The 23,158-nt window shown below is 36.0% G+C and overlaps 2 long non-coding RNA genes across 3 annotated transcripts; one reads left to right on the top strand and one right to left on the bottom strand.

The window, feature by feature from the left end:
* The first annotated feature begins 273 nt into the window (after positions 1–273).
* On the top strand, positions 274–3,044 carry LOC130013191 (uncharacterized). Of its 2 annotated transcripts, none has more exons than XR_008788548.1 (2): positions 274–380; positions 880–3,044. It is a non-coding gene; the product is annotated as an uncharacterized LOC130013191 (long non-coding RNA). The 2 variants fall into 2 exon arrangements; XR_008788547.1 differs by having other exon boundaries at positions 279–462.
* Positions 3,045–18,897: 15,853 nt separating this feature from the next.
* On the bottom strand, positions 18,898–22,333 carry LOC126829067 (uncharacterized). The gene is made up of 3 exons (XR_007683316.2): positions 22,174–22,333; positions 19,567–19,776; positions 18,898–19,083 (listed from the first exon to the last, which is right to left on the bottom strand). It is a non-coding gene; the product is annotated as an uncharacterized LOC126829067 (long non-coding RNA).
* Positions 22,334–23,158: the final 825 nt, after the last annotated feature.

The following is a 23,158-nucleotide window of genomic DNA, read 5'->3' as shown; positions in this document are numbered from 1 at the left end:
TGTCTTCCCTTGCAGGTCACAATATCGAATGCCAGTTAATAATTTGAATGCTAGATAGATAGTGAGACTTGTGTGGTGGAAGATGGTAAAACAGTGGTACCACTTTACAATTAATCTTAGCGATGTATCTCATAGTTACATTTAGTCTACTTTTCCCTCGACCGGTTGCATTGCGGAGCCCGTTGTCATTAACACGGTTGATACAGAAAAAAATTATGAGTCACTCGGGTAAGGGTGATCCATGCTAATAATTTTTATAATCCAAGATCAAGAAAATGGCGTCTCTCTCTAAATATTTTTCGTTTTACGTTGGGTGTTTTATTGACTTCGTTATTTGAGGTTGCCGTAAAACAGTGGTACAACTTTACACTTTTACTATGGTATGGTATAGGCCTACTATTTCATTTTCACAAAAAATTGTTCTTAAATATTGGTATGGGTGAATTCGATTGCATTTTGTAGGTTTGTAACTATTTTATTCACTTATTGTTTCATACTTTATTGTTTGTGATAAAATCATTCATTTCGTTACAAATTATTATGACAGTATGTGTTGAAAATTAATAATATGAAACTTGTACCAATGAATGTACATGTACCAATTGTAGTAAGACCAATTCGACGCTACAGCTTACAATATTGCAGCTACAATTTAGTTAGCCTTACATGGCATTTTGAGCTTCATGCAAAGGTCAGGGCATGAAATTAATATCAATTGCATGTACATTGTAATAGGAACTTAAAAATCAATTGACCATAACTTCTAAACTTATGATGGATTGATTTGTTGATTTGAATAACTTGTTAACCAATAATATGCATTGAAAGTCTATATTTGTCTTTTACTTAGTCTGTAATTCATTCCGTTTTAAATTTTAGTATTTTTCAGAAACATTTAAGCCAGTTATTTTGTATTAATACAGTAAGATATTGAAGGAAATAATGGAAGGAAGCAAAGAAACTTATAATCAATGTGTTGTTCGCGATGAGATATTCCCAAATCACGATCAACTGGAGGAACATTGTATAATTCATGTTGAAATACAGAATGAAAAAATTGAACTTGAAAACATTATTGAGGAAGAAACAGAAATTTGCACTAGTATTAAAGCAGAAGTCGAACCGGAAGTAGTAATAGATGAATTAGATAGTTATCGATTTAACACGACAGAAGAATTAAAAACTGTTATAACTGAAAATGAAGAGAGGTATCTAGATGATGTCCAACAAAATAATGTTGAACATGAGACAGATAAAATCTATAAATGTGAATTTTGTGGAAAAGCTTTCCGCAAAAGAAGTTTTCTAAACACTCACAAGAAAATTCACTCGGAACCAAAATTTAAATGTCATCTGTGTGACAAGGCATTTCACGAAAACGGTAATTTATTGAAGCATCTGATTCTTCATTCCAGCACTCGTCCATTTAAGTGCGATATTTGCGACAAATCATATAAATCAAAATCTACTTTAATAAATCATGTAAAGACCCACAGTCTGGAGAGACCCTTCAAATGTGAATATTGTGACGCTGCATTCAAAACATCAGATACCTTGCTCACACACACAAGAATTCATACGGGTGAAAAACCATATAAATGTGAAATTTGCTCAAAATGTTTTAGTTATCGATTTAGTTTAAAAAAACACACACGAGGACATACTGGAGAACGACCCTACCCCTGTGATAACTGTAACAAGGCATTTACATGTAGTAGTGATTTAACACGACACATCCCAACTCACACTGGACAAAAAACTCATAAATGTGATGTTTGTAGTAAAGCGTATTGTCAGAAAGGTGACTTGATATTACATCAAAGACAACATAACTGAGAAAATATGTGATAGGGCATTTACTGTAACCAGAATAATAATCTGAAGACATGTTTGCCTTCACCAGTATCTCCTAGTTTTCAATTCAATGCTTTAAAAGTATGAAATCATTAGGCCTACCTCAAATTCAACACATTGTCATCCCTACCTTGTCCTCATCCAAATAAATGGAACTCTGTGTCTCCTAGTTTTCAATTCAATGCTTTAAAAGTATGAAATCATTAGGCCTACCTCAAATTCAACACATTGTCATCCCTACCTTGTCCTCATCCAAATAAAATACACATATTCTCTTGTCTTATTGGCTGTCATGTACGTAGATTAATCTGAACTGTGGAGTACTAGTTTAACTGTTTAAAATCAACTCACTAATTAGTAGATTAAATCGAACTCACTGAGGACTAGTTTAATAGTTTAAAATCATCTCACCAGTCAGTAGATTAATCTGTCTGTTCTCGATCAGTAGATTCATCCTTGAGCTGGTCTCATCACATAAATATTATCCCCTCCTCAATTTTATGGGAAAATAACCTCTTCTACATGTACCTTCTGGGGTTAACCCTCTCGCTTGCATGTGTTCAGAATAAAATAAAACAAACCTTACACTACCAGAATCTAAAGAGGAATTCCGATTGATTGATGCATTATTGTCATATATGTTCTGAATTTAGTGATTTAGATTGTTCATACATGTACTTCTACAAACATAGATGAAAGAATTGCTAGGCATTTGGTGATCTATGCCTGGACGCTGGCACTGGAATATTGTGACTTACAATGTGTTAATGATCAAACTGAACAAATTACTTTATTGTTGTGGTTAATTTCTTCATGTTTCTTAATATTTTGGCTAAAATATTTTTTATTAGATGTACAAATATTTGATGTAACTATTAGATCCAAGTGTTCTAGTAAAGTCAGCTGATAAGATAATATAGAGTTAACAGGTAAGACAAGAAAGAATTTACAATAATGTATAACAAAATACCACAAAGGTATATCTGGATATAACTACTTCTCGGTTATTTAATAAGGATGTTTTGTAACCATGCAGGTCAAAGTTTCAAGTTGAATATTTAACAAAACTTCATTATTGAATAACTGAGAAGTAATTATATCCAGATATAGCTTGTGTTGTGTTTTGTTATTTAGTTAACGGTACTTCTAGATGTCATTGAAAGAAAAGAAATAAATGTATATCAACAAGAGTTTGTATAATGTGTAGTGGAATTAATGCAACCTGTCTTATGCCCCGGTCACCCATTAACATTTGTTTGTGGACACTCTAGTGGCCAGAATTGGTATACAATTTTGATGAAACTTAAAATATATGTTTATAACCCAAGGATTTCAGAAGGGTTCGATTTTGGCACACGTTGCCCCTGATTGTCCCTCAAATGAGTTTTTGGCTTGTGGGCCCTATTGAGATCACAATTGGGTGGGCTTGATTTTGGCACGTAACCTCCTGCAGTATTGCCCCTCATAGTACTATCAGGTTACATACTTACGAAAAATCGCGCTTTTAGTCTGTGGATTCTCCTGGGGGACGCAATTTTTATTTGATTTTAAAATACCGTTCAAAAATAAGTTCATCACACAGCAATCACGGAGTTACTCACCTTTGCCAAAATATCTTTTATTGTAAGTTTAGGAAGGCCGCACCAAACGAAACAAACCTGCATATCACGGGAAGACACACAATACACACATTTCAAGCAATAAACAAAAAAAGTATATAACAAGGGAATGGATCCCGGGGCCAGCCAGTCTGTAAACGTCCCATGCGCTGTACAGCCCCGGGCCTGTAGTGAACTTCCCTCAACAAGAGAGACAGGCAATTGAAGTCACGGTTTCAACTCCATGCATGATAAAGGTCTCGGTTGGTTTTTTTTTCTTCTAAGCTACCACGATTTCCAGTGGTAAGTCTCCGAGTTATGCCTCTTGGCTACTAAACGTAAAAGTTCTTTTGACTCCTAGAAGTTATAGCAGATACATACATAACATGATTCCCCAAGCCCCCTTTTAAAATAGAGAGATATATGGGTTAAAAACGCGACCTAGAAACCAATAACTTGACTGAGAGAAACATTACGCTTTGCAACTCTAAATCTTTCTGGCGTGGTTTGCCCTTGCCAGTGATGCGGGACGTAGGACCTGACAAGGACAGCTGTCTAGTCGTTCGGATGGTACGAAAAACCGGGGTCCCGTGTACATATTGGCGTGCACGCAAACGACCCCTTGGCAGTTGGAATTCGATATAAGCGTAGGCCGTTGCGCCGCTGTAATGGCATGATTTCCTCTTAGCACATTATATGTATGTCCGTTTCATTAGCCCAGTTGGAGCAGAACAGCAGAACGTTAAATCCCATTTCATTTCACTTTTGCAACTCCAAATCGTCAGAATTCTACTTTCAATGACAGTATTTCTACTTTCTAATGTCAACTTTTCACTTTCGACTAAATACTTTCTACTCGCGATTTTTTGAACGCAGGGTTCCTTGGAATGTCACCATTACAAGTACAGTAAACATTCTGAGACAACTACAGCCTACGGTTCACCAGCAGGCCTATTCCTTACGTTCACTCGTTTCACATGACGGATTTTCTGTTCAAATCCCCAGAAATTGAATCCTTCAATAGGTCATGAGGAAGACCCCTGTCGAAATTTCGAATTTTCTCAGCATAAATCACACACTTAATATGCCTTCTTTTCTATATTAATTCGAAAACAAAGCCCTGCTTTTGGTGGTTTAAATAATGCAGACCTTTTATCTCTTAAAGTAAGTAAAAAATGTAAGCTATTCAGTCAGTTTGCAGGCATATTTTCACCAAATTCAGGTGAAAAATTTAGCGGGTCACTTAGTAAAACCCTGGTATTTTATACCAGTCTATTGTATCCAACCCTTTCATTTTTAAACAAACGTGTAAAAGACATAAATTCATTGATTGGTAAAACATTTTGTTTCTATTGTAATGAAGAGCAATATGTATAATAATAACAAAATTTATAAATAAATATAACAGATGTATAATAAATATATAACAGCTAGTTTGTGTTTTTTTTGTCTTTGGTTTAATAAAGAAATCGGGTTTATATCTTCAACAATTAATTTCGAAAAAATGCTAAAATAGTTTATATAGCATTAAATAATGTATATCCCATAGTATAAAATTATTAAATGAATAACAAATATCCTATTATATGAAGGAGTTTTTCTTTTTTAAGTATTTTTCTTTGAAGTATTCTTTTTTTATTCTGCGTCCCTATTTTTCACGTAGCTTTGTCTTAATCTATAATTCTCAATCGTTATAAAACTTTATATAAAATACCACATGGAGGATATCACAAAATAGATTTCCAATTAAAAAATATTTTTTGGTTTTTATTATTAACAAATAAGCCGTATTGTTTATATATTAATATTCGTTCTTCGGTTTCCTCGAGTTTAAATGTTGTTGAATTTTTAAATTATACACTGTCATCTGTTTGAACGCAGCATGTAAAGATTTTCTTTAAATATATGGCTGTTTTTCTTCTCCATCGTCTTAATCTGGATTCTTTATATTTTGGGGGAGATGCAGGAGTTAAATCTAAAACTATAAATAAATACAACATTTAGATTTTCATGTCTGGAACCAGACATAGTTTTTAAGATCTAAATCGCATTATGTTTAAACATTAAATACCACATTGTCAATGAATGTTGTTTCGTCACCACAGCTCAAATATGTAAAATAAAGCGATCAGAATTACTGTTACCTAGATAAATAGGTAAAATAATAAAATAAAAATGGGATGGGGTTTTACGTCCTACTTTTTTGCACCGGGCATTTCGGATTCCAATTGGCAAGGTTTATTTTACGTAAACGCCAATGTCTCAATCGGACGTCTAGGCTCTGTTAATAATTGTTATATGTCGCGCAACCAGTCCACCAACACTGGCACTGACCCTTTCTCCGCCAACACCACGATCAAACCCGGGACCTCGTAGTTAGCGAGTCAGCGTCTTACTCGCCGAGCTACCGCGACTTGATAAGACAACATACCTGTAGTTACAACATCCATATCTTTCTGTACATCACGTGGAGTAGTATTATTGATATCTGTGAATACAATAATATAGTAGTTCATCTATAAGGACAAATATTTTCTGCTATATATATGAAACTTTAGTATTCACAAAACCTATCAAAAATGTTCGGATTGAAAATGTATATTTAATCTTTTGAATACCAAAGTGATATTTACCATGGCCTTACCGAAACTAAAAGGGGATATTTACCAACACTCAACAGGGATATTTACCTAGGCCGTATAGGCACTCAAACTGATATTTACCGAGGCCGTACCAACACTCAAAAGTGATATAGTCATATACTAGTTAACTATACCTTTCATAGGGTCTTGAAGACTTTTTGGAAGATCATCATCATCATCATCATCATCATTAAACACTAGCTCATTATAAGTAGATATTACATCATCATCACTATCATCAGTACAGGGTACACAATCATCAGTAGATACAACAATTACTACTGGTTCTAATGGATATTTAACATGTTCTTTCTCTCTATCTACTTCGTTTAAATCTCTTGGACAACCCAAATTTTTTATTAATCTGTCTAAAGCTACTATATTTGTAGACCGTTGATTTTCTATTCCAGAATTAATTCTTGTTCGCTTTTGACAAGCTCCAATTAATAAACTCGTTCTCTCATCAAAAGTCAAATTGGCTGAAAAATTTAAAAACAGACAACGTGACATGCATGAAAATAAATTGGCTAGCATTTATACTTGTACAATGTTTTTGTTAAACATATTTTATATTGAGGCTTTTGAAAATGGCCAAGAAGTGGTAAAAATACTCAAGTTCGAGCGACGTTCTAGACGCGAATTCATTAAGTCAAAGATACTTGAAATCCCGTTTTAATTCGATCTGCAGCTGGAGGGTTGGGTGGTGTCGAGTAGTCTTACGCGTTTGCGTTTTCATTATAGTAACTTCGTGGTTCAATAATCAGAATTTCTAGGATCCATCTTTGGTATATTTGAATCTGAATGAACAGTAGCAATACAGATTCTAACCCTAGTCCTGGCTCTATTTGAAATAATGACTATGTTTGAATAATACTTACATAACCAATTGTTCAGGAAGGTGTGAAGATCGTTGTTGTTATCCATGTGTAATAGCTATCTAATAAAAGAAAAACAGAACGAATTCAGAGTTCATGAAACATTACATGGATAGGCCTGAATCTTGTGGAAAGGCCAGACTCACCCTTTCTATCTTGATAAGTGATTTAATTAGATTTAATTTTGATCAGAAATATTTTTAAATAGTTAAAGTTGTAAAATCATGTAATACATACCTTTGTTTCACCTTTTAAAAGTAAAAACTGGAAGATAAATAAGTTTAAAGTCTTTTGAACGTGCGGTTTCAATGAGGATTCCGGCTCAAATGACAATATACTATTATGACGTCACAATAACTTGACGTTAACATTAACGTTAATCAGTGTTGACACTATTTCATTATCTACAGTTTAGGTAGAGTTGCGGTTCTTATTGCCAATATTATTGTAGCCTAGCCTTTTCCAGACATTATTATTATTATTATGATTATTATTATTACAGCATATTTATAGTGCGACCTTTCGTATAACATGTTCAGGGGCACTTTACAAAGTGACAATGTAATCATAAATAAACAACAAGATTATGGACATGTTAACAAATGTATACAGAGTTAGTTAAAAGCCTACTTAAATAAATGTGTTGTAAGTTGGTTTTTAAAAGAATATAGAGATGTACAACATCTTGAACTTAATGGTAGATTATTCCATAAAACCGGTGCTTGAAAACTAAAAGAGCGCTGACCATAAGAGACAGTTTTGGGCTTTAAAAAGTAGTTTATCTGATGTACGTAATGTTCGGCTAGGTGTATAAAGTTCTAAATGATCTGAGAGAGTGAAATGGGGTTTAACGTCCACTCGACACAAACTAGGTCATTTCGGGACTAACACATGGTTCAATATTATTTCAGTAATTCGGTTGCGCGTAGGGGTCTTTAGCAGTGGGAGGAAACAGGAGGACCCAGAGAAAACCCACGAAGGTTGGACAGGCGACCCTACTCCTTGTCACGTACTACCGGAGATTCGAAACCCCACGCCAGTTGACTCAATGACAGACCTTATGATACAGCACGCACGTGCTAACCATTCAGCCATTCAACCCCCCTATAAAGGGTAAATAAAATCGGACCAAGAACAGAACCTTGAGAACCCCGGATGACAAAACAGATTCAGGCGACGATTTACAACTAACTAAAATACCCAAAAGATAGCTTTCTAAAAGATTTAATGCAGAGCCACAAATACCGAATTTAAAATGAAGTCTACGTAAAAGAATAGAAAGATCCATAGTGTCGAAAGCAGCAGATAAATATAATAAAATTAAAAATGTATATTTTCCATTATCAATTTCCATTAAATATCATTTGAAACCCGAATTAAAGCACTACTTAAAAGCCAATTTGTGGACCGAAGAGTCGGAATTTAGATAATGCTCGACCGTATATCGGGAAAAAAATTCAGAACTACAATATATTGTGTTGGTGTTAACGTCCGCTTTCCACTAAGGTGATTTCGCAAACAAATAACTCATTAAAAAAAACTAATGAGAAGCGCCAATGGTGATTGAGAGGCAAGTCCAGTATAGGGTAGGAATGGAAGGACGGAAAAGGAAATTCGTAATTATATGCGCAGTCGAGCTTTTTGAGATAAAATTTATAATGGATCGTTGCAAGGACCATCAATATATTATGTAGTTCGTCCCTTTTTAAACAGTACCTTTGAGAACCACATATCATATTCTGTGAACAGCGAGATAACTGTTCAGTTTAAATGGAGAGAAGAAGAAAAATAACTGTCGTAATGAAACAGCCAAGAAACCCATGATCACCAAGTATTCGGAAAAGGCCGATATAAAATAATATAGAAAAATTTCATCTTGAAAAATTATCTTTTTCTTTCTATCAGTAAGGGTCGGCAGTACAGTCCACTTCAAAACACTATCCTGTTTTCTGGCGTGCATGTATTCATAAATATTTGTTATTATGTAAAATGATATAAAAGTTAACGACCTGCGTCTCTCCCCCTTCCAGACTGACGAAGATGGGCATATATATATATATATATATATATATATATATATATGGAGAGCAGAAAGTACGCCAGAAAATCACCGAGGAAATTTCTCAGCAAAACCGGTTAACGAGCTAATAGTAGATATAGACATGATTCCCCAAGCCCTCTTTTGAAATGAAATGAAATAAAATGGAGTTTAACGTCCTACTGTTCTGCTCCTAACCTGGGCTAATGAAGACGGGCATACGCCATACAGTCTGCTATGAGGGAATTTTGCCCGGGCAGCGACGCTACGGCCATAGTCGGTCTCAAAATAAGTACTTATTGCAGTCGGTCTCAGACGAAATGCCAAAATAGAAGGGAAAAATTTTGTGTGAATGCGTGCACCTAAATTCTGATAGTATAGTATAAAATAACCTAGTCAACTTTTCATGTTTGAAAAAAAGAAATTCCCTGTTATGAGAGAGCTTGTTACGGAGATTTTGATTATGAAATGTTAAGGCGATCTATTGAACTTACGAATTTTTACTTATTGCATATTTAATTCCAGTAGAAATTAAAATGTATTTTACTTATGTTGTAAGTATTATCTAAACATCAGAATTCTGCAAAACCTTTCCCCAGATCCCAAATTCCAGTAAATGGCATTTACGAGACCAAGTAAGCGCCCCTGTGAGACTAAGTCCCCTCAGGCCCAGTTCCAAAAAATTAAAAGCTCTAAATCTAAATGTTTTTTCGCGTCTACGGCGCTCAATTCTATTGTCATTATTCTTCAACTCCTCTGTCTTATACAATCTCATCACTATCATATTCACAGTTACAGTGAATCGCCCAGTTAGTAGTACCACAAGTGAGTAGGGCGACAGACTGTAGAATTGATATTTCTACTCTCACAAAACAGGCGAAATTGACGGACGGGCCTCAAGATTCTGTCCCATTTCTTATCCTCTCGTTAAGGAGAATTTGATCCCATTTGTCATGACATTGACTATAATTTTTCAGGCCCAGTCCCCCAAAATTAAAAGGTCAGTTACTATCTGAAATTTTTTCGCGCCTGCGCCGCTAGATTCCATTATGGTATCATACTTCCACTCCTCTGTGGTCTTATACTGCTCCAGAACTGTCATATTCACGGTTATAGTGAACTGTCCAGTTAGTATTACCGCTGGTGCGTGGGTCGTGGGGCGTCAGACTTTCTGACAACTCTGGCAAAACAGGCGGAATTGACAGGGGCATATTTCGAGATTATGTCCCATTGACTCATATTTCTGGTTCTCTTCAAAGAATTTGCTCTCAGCAATGACCTCAAGTGCCAGGATATTGGTTCAATTTTTCAAGATTTTCTCAGGATGTCCAGTGTTATAGCCACTGCCCCTAAGGTTAATTACAAAATCAATATCAATCATCATATTATATGACATATACTTTATGTCAACTTGAATAAAATTGCTTTCCGACGTAATAACGATCGGCGAACAACTATAGGCACTACGAACTATGTTCTACCGGGACGACCAGTGTTATAGCCAGTATTTTGTTGACATTCATTGTGGGTGTGATTGTGGATGGCACCCTAGATTTGGAAAGTCCCACCCACCACCTATTCCCAACTTCTAGATCAGTTACTGGCCCCTAGAAAACTATAGCATCTGTGGTGCTCGGCCCCTGACTGCGTCACTCGTATTAGGAACATGTGCATCAGTCGGTCGCATTTTTGCTACCTCCCCCCCCCCCCCCAAACAAAATCTTTATGTACGCCCCTGCAAGTACAGTAAACATCCGGGGCGTATTCTGAGAAAATTATAACCTACAGTTCACTCGTTTCCCATGACGGATTTTCTGTTCAAATCCCCAGGAATTGAATCCTTCACTAGGTCATATTCGAAATTTCGAATATTCTCAGCGTAAATCACGCATTTATGCCTTCTTTACTATATTAATTAGAAAACCAAGCCCCCCCCCCCCCTGCATTTGGTGGTGTGAATAATACAGCCCTTTTCGCACTTTTACATCTCTCAAAGTAAGTAAAAAATGTAAGCTATTCAGTCAGTTTGCGAGCATATTTTCACCAAATTCAGGTGAAAAACTCAGCGGGTCACTTAATAAAACCCTGATATTTTATACCGATCTATTGTATCCAACCCTTTCATTTTTAAACAAACGTGTAAAAGACATAAATTCATTGATTGGTAAAACATTTTGTTTCTATTGTAATGAAGAGCAATATGTATAATAATAACAAAATTTATAAATAAATATAACAGATGTATAATAAATATATAACAGCTAGGGTTTTTTTTGCCTTTGGTATAAAAAAAATAGGGTTTATATCTTCAACAATTAATTTCAGAAAAATGCTAAAATAGTTTGTTTGTATAGCATTAAATAATGTATAATCCCATAGTATAAAATTATTAAATGAATAACAAATATCCTATTATATGAAGGAGTTTTTCTTTGAAGTATTCTTTTTTTTTATTCTGCGTCCCTATTTAGTCTTAATCTATAATTCTCAATCGTTATAAAACTTTATATAAAATACCACATGGAGGATATCACAAAATAGATTTCCAATTAAAAAATATTTTTTGGTTTTTATTATTAACAAATAAGCCGTATTGTTTATATATTAATATTCGTTCTTCGGTTTCCTCGAGTTTAAATGTTGTTGAATTTTTAAATTATACACTGTCATCTGTTTGAACGCAGCATGTAAAGATTTTCTTTAAATATTTGGCTGTTTTTCTTCTCCATCGTCTTAATCTGGTTTCTTTATATTTTGGGGGAGATGCAGGAGTTAAATCTAAAACTATAAATAAATACAACATTTAGATTGTCATGTCAGGAACCAGACATAGTTTTTAAGATCTAAATCACATTATGTTTAAACATTAAATACCACAACATTGTCAATGAATGTTGTGTCGTCACAGCTCAAATATGTTTAATAAAGCGACCAGACTTATTGTTACCTAGATAAACAGCTAAAATAATAAAATAAAAATGGGATGGGGTTTTACGTCCTACTTTTTTGCACCAGGCGGGCTAATGAATGAAGGCGGGCATACGCGGTGTGCTATGGGGAAAGGTTGCCTGAATAGCGGCACTACGACTTACTCTATTTCGGATTCGGACGTCTAGACTCTGTTAATAATTGTTATATGCCGCGCAAACAGTCGACCACCACTGGTACTGGCACTTTTTCTGCCAAGACCAGGATCAAACCCGGGACCTCGTAGTTACCGAGCCAGCGTCTTACTCATCGAGCCACCGCGACAAGATAAGACAACATACCTGTAGTTACAACATCCATATCTTTCTGTACATCACGTGGAATAGTATTATTGATATCTGTGAATACAATAATATAGTAGTTCATCTATAAGGTCAAATATTTTCCGCTATATATATGAAACTTTAATATTTACAAAATCTTATCAAAAATGTTCGGATTGAAAAAGTATATTAAATCTTTTGAATACCAAAGTGATATTTACCATGGCCTTACCGACTCTAAAAAGGGATATTTATGGAGACCAACGGGGATATTTACCTAGGCCGCATAGGCACTCAAACTGATATTTACCGAGGCCGTACCAACACTCAAAAGTGATATTAAGCGTGTATTTACATAGTCATATACTAGTTAACTATACCTTTCATAGGGTCTTGAAGACTTTTTGGAAGATCATCATCATCATCATTAAACACTGGCTCATTATAAGTAGATATTACATCATCATCACTATCATCAGTACAGGGTACACAATCATCAGTAGATACAACAATTACTACTGGTTCTAATGGATATTTAACATGTTCTTTCTCTCTATCTACTTCGTTTAAATCTCTTGGACAACCCAAATTTTTTATTAATCTGTCTAATGCTATTGTATTTGTAGACCGTTGATTTTCTATTCCAGAATTAATTTTTGTTCGCTTTTGACAAGCTCCAATTAATAAACTTGTCCTCTCATCAAACGTCAAATTGGCTGAAAAATTTAAATGCGGACAACGTGACATGCATGAAAATAAATTGGCTAGTATACTTTTACAATGTTTTGGTTCAACATATTTCATATTGAGGCTTTTGAAAATGGCCAAGAAGGGGTAAAAATTCTCAAGTTCGAGCGAAGTCCTAGACGATACAAAGCTCAAAGATATTTGAAATCCCGTTTTAATTCGATCTGGAGGGGGAGGGGAAGGGGAGGCAGGGGTGTCGAGTAGTCTTACGTGAATTCATTAAGTTAAAGATACTTGAAATCCCGTTTTAATGCGATCTGGAAGGGGAGGGGAGGGGAAAGGGGAGGCAGGGGTGTCGAGTAGTCTTATGTGAATTCATTAAGTCAAAGATACTTGAAATCCCGTTTTATTGCGATCTGGAGCTGGAGGGTTGGGTGGTGTTTATGTGTTTGTGTGTGTTTGGGGGTGGGGGGTAGGGTAGGAGTGTCGAGTAGTCTTACATGTTTGCGTTTTCATTATAATAACTTCGTGGTTCAATAATCAGAATTTCTGTGAGCCATCTTTGGTATGTTTGAATCTGTAATGAACAGTATAGATTCTAACCCTAGTCCTGCCTCTATTTGAAATAATGACTATGTTTGAATAATACTTACATAACCAATTGTTCAGGAATGTGTGGAGATCGTTGTTGTTATCCATGTGTAGTAGCTATCTAATAAAAGAAAACAGAACGAATTCAGAGTTCATGAAACATTACATGGATAGGCCTGAATCTTGTGGAAACGCCAGACTCTCCGTTTCTATCTTGATAAGTGATTTAATTTTGATCAGATATATTTTTAAATAGTTAAAGTTGTAAAATCATGTTATACATACCTTTGTTTCACTTTTTAAAAGTAAAAACTGGAAGATAAATAAGTTGAAAGTCTTTTGAACGTGTGGTTTCAATGAGAATTCCGGCTCAAATGACAATATATTATTATGACGTCACAATAACTTGACGTTAACAATTTTGGTGTTGACGTTATTCTATTATCTACAGTCTAGGTAGAGTTGCGGTTCGTATTGCCAATAGTAGCCTAACCTTTTCCAGACACTTGGGCATTTTAAGGGCTTTTACACCAACCCAGCTTTGCATTGATAATGGCCTGTCCCTTTAGACTAAATTCACTTCTATTTTTTCAGACATCTATTTTGTGTTTACATGACAATAACCAGGATTGATAAAACCACATCGTGCTGACTTGCTTCCAAATTCCGACATACAAAAAGTACATTTTCAACAGCAAATAACACAAAGTAAAATTCGGTTCATTTGGTCTGGGAAAATACGAATTTGTATTTATTTTATTTTACTTTTTAACATTTCTATAGGACACAACAGCCACATAAAAGTGCGCATGTGCGCTTTACAAAGAAGAGAAAGTGTTTCTCAATATTCTCCATCTTTCAGAAGTTTAACCTGGATACCTCTTTGATTAAAAATCACGAGGAGACTTCTCAGCAAAACCGTTTTGGCGACACTCCACTCTGAGTATCATACATTGCATGAAATGAGCAGAAATCTTAGCCTCGTGTGGATATAGGACTATTAACAATCACAGATCTGCTATTTTCGCTTTACATTCCCCTATTAATGGAGTAGAGATTGGCAAGCATGAACTCCTAACCCTAGTTATATTTAGTGACAATCCCCGGAAACCGAAGCCAAGACTAATAGCCCAATCCTGCTTCCGGGTTTAACGTCCACTCGACACGAACTATGTCATGTTGGGACTAACATAATATGGTTCAATTTTATTTCAAAAATTCGTCTTTAGTAGTGGGAGGAAACCGGAGAACCCCCAAAATACCCCACGAGGTTGGACAGGCGACACAAATCATTGTCACGTACAAGCTGTGTATATAAACCACGCCACTTGACTCAATGGCGGACCTTATAATCTAAAGCGCACGCCTTAGACCATTCAGGCATCTAACCTGGGAAACTGGTCAGCGTTAGTGATGTTCGACTGTAAGGACGACTTTTCTCATGTTGGCCAATGTTTCGTTGACTTGCAACCTATCTTGTATCAGACACAGGGTCTGTTTATATCTATATTGTTTGTATTATCCAGGTGTAGTGTATACTATATTGAAAGAAATATAAACAAACAAGGATGCTATTATATTAAATAAGGGTCAACATGGCTGATTATTTTGTGATACGTTCCACAGTAATTGGTTACATTTTTTTTTTTAATTTAACTCGAATGCGGATGCATTTTGTTTCTTTATTGTGTTGACTGTTTCTAATTTTTTTTAATTTAAGTCGAATGCGGATGCATTTTGTTTCTTTATCGTGTTGACTGTTTCTAATTCAGCAGCTATGATTTGATAAAATACTATTGTTGTTTATAGCTTACAGTGTCTGTGTAGGCCGTGCCCAGGGGGTTTCGGATCATTCCCTGTTTGTGCAGAACATATTATATTTGTTTTCTCCTACATTCATCGAATATCGTCGAACGAACAAACGATATATACGTATGCACCCAAATGAGAAGAAATCTTGTCTCAGAGTCACTCGTTCAAAAATAAAATTAAGCTGTGATTCTATTAACCAACTAGTGAGAATGAGTGAGTATTGCGACTGTTTGGTGGAATGCGGGGTAGTGAACTAAATTCAACCTTGATCCCACCTTAAAATGGACAAATGTTTCTCACCTTTAGTGTTATATCACCCTGTATCACCCGATAAAGAATCAGCTTCAGACGAGTTATTTCCCCTGAATTAAAAAAAATCGGTTTCAGATCAGGGTCCGCATTCAAAGGTTTTTTTTTAAATTTCAGTAAAAATACTTATTTTTTCCACTTAACCAAGTGTCTTACCCTAAATCGGCATTCAAAGGATCTATTTTACATATACTTGGCTATGTGAAAAACTTAACTACACACTTAAAATATGGAATACCAACACTAGTCAAATGAATGAATTTTTAACTTATGGAATAACCTATACTGCCAAAAATCCCGAATTATTTACGTCGCACGCAAGTTATGACCCCTTAAGAGTACCACTGTACTCTATTAAAATCTTAGTTGTTATTACTTACTAGGAAAATGTTTGTCAAAAGATTATATTGTAACGTACGGGAGCCCATTAGGGTCAATCAAATAAAAAAAAGTTCTGATTATCTTATAATTACAAGATAGCCTAAGATACCTATCTTGTAATTACAAGATAGCTATCTTGTTATTACAAGATACGGAAAAGCACACGAGTAACCCTTTTTTAGTCCCGAAACGACCTAGTTTGAGTCGAGTGGACGTTAAACTCTCTCTCTCTCTCTCTCTATTGGCGTATGTTTCGTTGCCTGGCAATCTATTTTTAAAATCCACAATAGGTCAATGGAATGCATGGTCTGTTTTTCCACATTCACCGGCTTAGTATGTTGATGAACACCTAGCTTTCCTCAAATGATCACCTGTGCAGGTGCTAAAATAACACATTACATGTTGATCAGTAACTTAAAGACCCGAGTCAGAACACAGGGCCCAGTGTGTAAGTATTGTCCGCATGTTTGTCCTGTGGGTTTTGTTTTTGTGTCGGTTCTTCAAAATAAACAAAACATTCCAAGGACTGATTATTATGTTTGGACACGATTGGCTGGGCTTCAGAATCACCCATTTCAGTGGTAGAGTAGCTAGAAACTCGCCAAAATAATTATTAACAACATGTAAAAAAATTGAATTAGTTGTTAAGCAAGTTTGTAAAAATGATGCAAAGGTATGTAAATTATTACAACACAGTAAGTATTGTTCAGGTTATGAAGTCAGGCAATCTTATACATATTACATGGTACAATAATTTTAAATATCAATACTGCCAGACAAAATTAACTTTGTATAGAGAGCTATATTCTGCATAGGAGAGGTATTAAGTATATAGTTCGGTATGTCATATCATAATAAAACGACGTATTTCCAAGTCATAGCTTGTGTAATTGTAAAATAATATTTAACCTTGTGACACCATGATGCACCCAATAATGGGCACTAATACATGCAGGCACACGTCATATTTATTGTATGCGTGACTTGGTTATTGCCTAAATGTGTTTAAATATTTGTTGTTTCTTTTTGAAATGAAGAACGTTATTACTGTATCCATGACTTGGATATTCCCTAATTCTGATTTCACGTGTTCGAAGTGTATGCTATCTAGGGCAACAGCAGCAGATAAGGCGACAGTGTAGATTTTTATAAACAACAAAAACATTCCAAGAAGAGTTTTAATGGCAAACAGTAAAACAACAATATATTCCAAATAGAACTTTTATGTAGCGCAGGTCAAATTCGAGCGTTAAAATAAATTCTAAATAAGAGTTGATTTGAACGCTTAATCTGATATCGTCAGACAGCGCGAAAAAATGAGTTGCCAACAAACACGTTCACAATGTTCTTGTCAATTCCCACTTGGAACAGAGAATTTAAATAACATTATATCTTGGATTTCATATCTTGTCGCATTCGAATTACCTATAAATCGCTAATTATGTTTGCAGTAACAGTTCGTTTGAAGCGGGTGTTAAATAAACACGCATATTTCGTATATTATTTAATATTAGTAAAGATACACAGCTAGTCAGTGGAGGCCATTAAAATGCGTCATAAACGTTGATATAACACAACAGTTCGTATACGGTTGAATACGAACAGTGGAGACAACTAAATGAAATTTGCCGCTTTAAATTCACATGCGGAAAAACATTGCAACAATCTGATTAAAACACAGATCCTATTTCGTTTCGTTTTTATAGTTCAAAATTTCTTTTACTTGTCTTTACTACACTTGGATCTGGAAGAGTTGTTATCATTGACGTGTTCTGAATGGTGTTCTGAATTAGCCAACGAAACGATCTGTTACGGCGAACTTTATGCGTGTTTTGCACGGAACTGTGGGTAAATCCACTAGTAACATCAATGCTGATTGGTTAATCAAATGTCTGACGTCACAGGGTCAAAAGTCGCTCGTATGAACTCTGACGTTACCTATCGCTACAACCGATCAGATCTTCATGTAATGTAGGACGTCGAAAGTATAAAAAAAACGAAACGAAATATACATCTGTATTTTAATCAGATTGATATTGCAAGAGCAATTTCAAAATTGCGTTGAGCGAATACCAACGGGATAAACGGGTGTATCTTCATCGTCGTAAGCCTGATACCGACATAAAACACAGGATATCACTGCTGCTGCCAACCACAGAAATCCGGCTACAGCAGGAAATATATGACAAAAACCTTTCAGTGAAAAGGCGAGATCATCTGATACAAAGAGTAACAGCCCTGTTTCAGCTATAAATCCTGAAATGATAAATTAGAATTGAATGGAATAGTGTTTAACCCCTCCTCTAACCGTTGATTGGGTCATTTTGAGACCAAGATACGTGTGCAATGCTAGGACAATTTTTCCCAGACAGCACCGTTTCATAAAAGTCTTTGAATTCAAACTACACAAACGGGTAATTGATGTGCACTTTTATTTTGTACTGTAAACTTAGGTTTATCATCCCAACCGAACGACAAGATACACTGTCCTAATCAGCTACACATGCGGTATCCCTGAGACTAAGTCAACTGGCGTGGTTTCGAATTCCGGGTTGTACGTGACAAGGAGTAGGGTTGCCTGTCCAACCTCGTGGGTTTTCTCCGGGTCCCAAAATCACCTAGTCTGTGTCGAGTGGACGTTAAACCCCATTTCTTATGATAAAGGCCTTATGATACAGCGCGCGTGCTAAGATCTAGAGGTGTAAATCCGGTTCTAACGAAAACGCCGCCAAATCCTGTTTACTGCAGTACCTAGATATTTCTCCACACTCTTTTTCCATCGTATCTGGATATTTCTCTACTAATGCTCAAGTAAACACTTCACTCTAAGCATATATGTGTATATAAATATGAACTTGCCTGCTAATAAAGTCGATGTAAAGAAGACAGTGTGCGAATAACCTTTAATTAATGGAGTGCTGGATCTATTTGCCAACTGAATTAAACTAGCAATCAAGCCAATCAAACCCAAAATTAAGACTGTAGTATGAAACCCGCGGTTAATCATCAGAGTATTGCCTTTTAAAAATCCACGAATATCAGAAGCTGAAGGAAAAAAATACGTAGTTTAAAATATAAATTATGAATTTTATGAACCATAAATATATTGCGAATGTACCAGTGTTAAGGTCAATTAAAATGCAATAACAAAATGGTATCGGTGTGTTATCCTCACATCAACTCAATATTCCGGTCATTTCGAGACTAAAGTCACAAGGTTTATTATTCTCTCGTGCCCGTATCTGTGTACTGTAAACAGCCAATGAAAACGAAGCTCTTCCAGTCAACCCAAGTATTAGTAGCTGGTGTTTTAACGTCTGCTTCCACCAGTAGTGATCTAGGAGAAGGAGAATCTTGCTCCTATATGAATTAAAATATTATTATGATTTTGATTTATATGTAAGCTCATAGCCGACACCAACTCTCTAAACGGCAGCCATTAAGAATATAATGTTAAATCGTATGACGTGTAGATAAAAAATCAGAACCATAAAGAACAAACAAAATAAAGTTTTAATTTTAAACTACCTGAGTCTGAATACCAAACATAGCTGCAATCTGGGCTACACGATCTAGACATCCATAAACCATAATGCATGTCCCGTATTTTATACCAGTATGGTAGAAAATAACCAATCAGTTGAAGAATTAGAGCGACACCTGTTATTGCCACAATAACAGGAAAAATAGTTCTTTCTAAATGAGCCTTATACATTCTTTAATCCAGGAAGTGTTCGTCTGAAATGAAAGTTAAAGATTCTTAATAAGGATGGTTTTGTTAACATTAAATTGCAAACACTCTTAATTCTTTATAGACGGTTGTAATTACAAACTTAAACCTTAAAAGGGCATTACTATAATATACTCTTCCAAAAAAGTAGGGGATATTCAGAAACAATACAAAACTGCGGAAATGTACTGCGGTTTTTATTAGAGGTAACCAGTGGAATGCCGGATCAACCATGGTGGGGGCCCTGGGACCTGGAACATGTGGGGGGGGGGGGGCTTCTGATCACCGACCGCGGAGCTGTGGCCGGCCACCGCGAGCGTCGAAGGCGCGAAGCCCCGCAAGGGGGGGGGGGTCTCCCCCATGAAATTTTCAGAAATTGGAGGCCGGAAACGTGATTTCCTGGCATTTCTGGCACTTGTGTCGGAGTCATTTAGAAGTACCTCGCCCAGAAAAAAATAACATTCTGCCACAAAATTAGCGCATTCTGGCGTTATTTCAGTGGACCAATCCATGCGAGTGCTATGAAATGAGTCCTCGGTCCGACCATGCTCGAGGCGCGCAACTGAGATTTTTGTGTGGGGCCCTCTAATGTAGGGGCCGTGGGGCCTGGGCCCCATGGTGCCCTGTGGTTAATCCGGCGTTGAACCATGTATGTTAATAACAGGCCAATTGCCTACACATGAACATAAACAGTTCATATGGGCGGCTTATCTGACGGTCCCATTTCACCCACTGTCAAAAGTGAAAATGGACGTTTTTGATGTTTGTCTTAATAATGAGTAATTGCTCCATCAATCCTCTGACATTCAGCAATTCGTCGTGGCATGCTCCTAATCAACCGCCCAATCACGATTTGGGACAATCTGACCCACTCCTCTTGCAGTGCCACGGCCAATTCTTGCAGTGTTGTCGGTTGACGTTGACGTCGATGAACACGTCTCCCGATCAAATTAAACGTAACACACTAAAGCAGAGATACGCAATTTGACAATGAACCCCTCCCACGTGTATGGCGCTATTGCGTGTCGCACATGCAGCTCAGTGGTTCTGTTGGGGCGATAAGTTCTTCACCTAAGAACATACTCTCAAAGTATGTTATGTGTCCATGACTATTTATCATACCACAACCTGCATAGGTATTTGCATTTCAATATCCCCTACTTTGAGTATATTTCAAAAATAGCTATATGCAAAATGAATATATTGAAAATTTCATTTCAATTATTTTGAGCGAAGTTATCAATTATTGTAGTTTTGACAAGATGTGCGCATTGATCGTAACCACCGTACTGGTCATTCGAGTTTTAATTAAATTATTAAATGGCCAAACCGCTCTAGTCTACTTAAAATCGGAGCCATAATGTATGTTGCATAATGTATGTTTATGGCTTATAATAGTCATTCTCTTTATTTAAATTTAATAAAAAAAAATAATTGCTAAAAGGTGTTCTTTAGATAGCAATCTAGAGGATTTGTTTTAAGAACATGTTAAATGGTTAGATACCAACTTGGCCTCGACGTTCCTTAGCTGTTTGACATTCTAATACAGGGGTCACGTGGCTAAGTGGGTAAGACCCTGGCTCGCTAGTATGGAGGTCGGGTGTTCGATCCCTGCACTGGCCGAGAAAGAACGAGGCTAGACATATTCCACAATGTCAAACGGTGACGCCATATTCTTATCTGAAGAGCATAGGCAATAAATACTACTGGTATAGACTGGAATAACAAGACGCTAGAGACTGTCATTCGATTCAACTTCTCGCGAACATAACTGACTTGAAATTAGAGTAAAAACTGAAACGATTGAATGTAAATCAGTTTATATAAATTCATATTACATTATTATATGCGTTGCAACCCATTTGTGTCAATTTGATGTCCCAATGTCGCTTTAGATCATAAGGTCTACCATTGAATCAAATGGCGTGGTTTCGGTTCCCAGTTGGTACGTGACAAGGAGTGGGGTCGCCTGGGTTTTCTCCGACGCCCCCCCCCCCACACACACACCCACTGGTAAAAAAAAACCTTGCACAAACGAAGTATTGAAATCAAATTAAACCAAATGTTAGTCCAGAAATAACCTAGTTTGTGTCGAGTGGACGAACCGTATTTGTCTCTATCTCTCCCTCTCTCTGATTTAGTTTAGGTCAAACTAATTTGAGTTTTTAGTATTTTAGGGATGTTGATAAATACATAGCCTCTCGGCTATCACGACTGATATTATTATTTGGTTTAATATTTATAAATTGTTTGTCTCAAGAAATAAGAAGAAAAATTTTAACAGATATCCTCGAAAAACTAAAATTAAAATGGGTGTGACCGTAGTTATCATTTTAATTATTCTGTTTAAGTATTTGTCAATAAATACATCGGTTTGCAGTTTGAAGCAAAATTATCCAACTCACCTTATGTATTGGGTTAATAACAGATATTCCTTTTTTTTAATAGATCGAATAAAACGTTTTGAAATTCATTAAATATAACCTACATTACTTGAAACGCATTAAGTACTTGGCGTAATTGTTGAAATACTTTCTAAATGTATTCAAACCTAACACGTGACCATAGCCTTGGGATAGTCATTCATCAAAAATAAAATGCGTTAAACGTACAGCAAATAAACATGTTGAGATTTATTTTATTGTTACTAATTTGGTATACATGCACATTAGCCTACATTAAAGATAGGGCTATCGTGAACAATAGTGGATCATTTCATTCTGTAGCGGGTGAATCCAGAAACAGCATGGGGGTTGTTTGGCTTAAAGAACCCCCCGCACTACACGCAAAACAAAAATCTACAAGATAAACCTGTGGACAAGACAGAAAATAGACATTACACCAAATAAACAAATATCAAATCAAGTGAATGGAAGGGGTTTCAGTTACATGTAGTTGCCACCAAATTTGATTTAGCTCTCTTATCAAAAGCCAAAAACACATATAAAGCCACAGCCTTGGCAATCAATTTTGATGGTGTAAAGAGATTAATAAAATTGTAGGAAATCTTATGATTTGCCGAGAAGGCTGCGTATAAATGCATATGTGCATATGTGTGAAAACGGTAAGGGTCGCCTGTCGAACTTACTTTTTTTTGTGAAATCCGTATCCTCTGTCAAGATTGTTTTGAAAAATCAAGATATTAATGAAGATATTATATTGTCACTCAAGTGAAAAATTTAAATGTAAAACAGTCCGTCCAAAGCAAATATCCTCACACACAGTTTTATAAGGCATATTTATTCTCTGGCTTTTACACCAGTAACATACTATATTATTTTGTATTTCGGGGTCACGGTGGCTAAGTGGGTAAGACGCTGGCTCGCTAGCCTGGAGGTCGGGTGTTCGATCGCTGCATTGGCCAAGAATGTTCATCCAGATTTTCCGGCG

Source organism: Patella vulgata, chromosome 1 (assembly GCF_932274485.2).
Source record: "Patella vulgata chromosome 1, xgPatVulg1.2, whole genome shotgun sequence".
NCBI classification, from domain to species: Eukaryota; Metazoa; Mollusca; class Gastropoda; family Patellidae; genus Patella; species Patella vulgata.
The sequence above is the reverse complement of the archived record's forward strand: the minus strand, read 5'-3'. Positions and strand labels throughout refer to the sequence as shown.